Source organism: Mesitornis unicolor, unplaced genomic scaffold, assembly GCF_000695765.1.
Source record: "Mesitornis unicolor isolate BGI_N332 unplaced genomic scaffold, ASM69576v1 scaffold36112, whole genome shotgun sequence".
NCBI classification, from domain to species: domain Eukaryota; kingdom Metazoa; phylum Chordata; class Aves; order Mesitornithiformes; family Mesitornithidae; genus Mesitornis; species Mesitornis unicolor.
Window position 1 is genome coordinate 5,628 of NW_010170501.1, and position 336 is coordinate 5,963.

Below are 336 nucleotides of genomic sequence, written 5' to 3' on the forward strand. Positions count from 1 at the left end.
GGCCCTGAGAGGTAAGCGCCTGACACCGGAGGGGGAGCGCCGGAGTGGCGGCTCAGCAGAGTCCAGAAAGGCGGGGAGCTACAGGGCATAGGGGAACGCTGCGGGATCCTCAGCGGAGAGAAGGAAGCGGGCACCCACCTCTGGGGTCCGGGGTGGAGGCGGCCTAAGGCCGGAGCGGAGACCAAGTGCCAGTAACAGCCACCCCCGCCCGCTGCTGCGAGGAAATGAGCGGGGCGCCGCCCGCGCGCGCCTACTTAACGCCACAAAATGGCCGACGGCGACACGGAAGCGAAAGCACCCACACCGGGCCCCGGCGCCGACCCCCCTCCAGGCGAA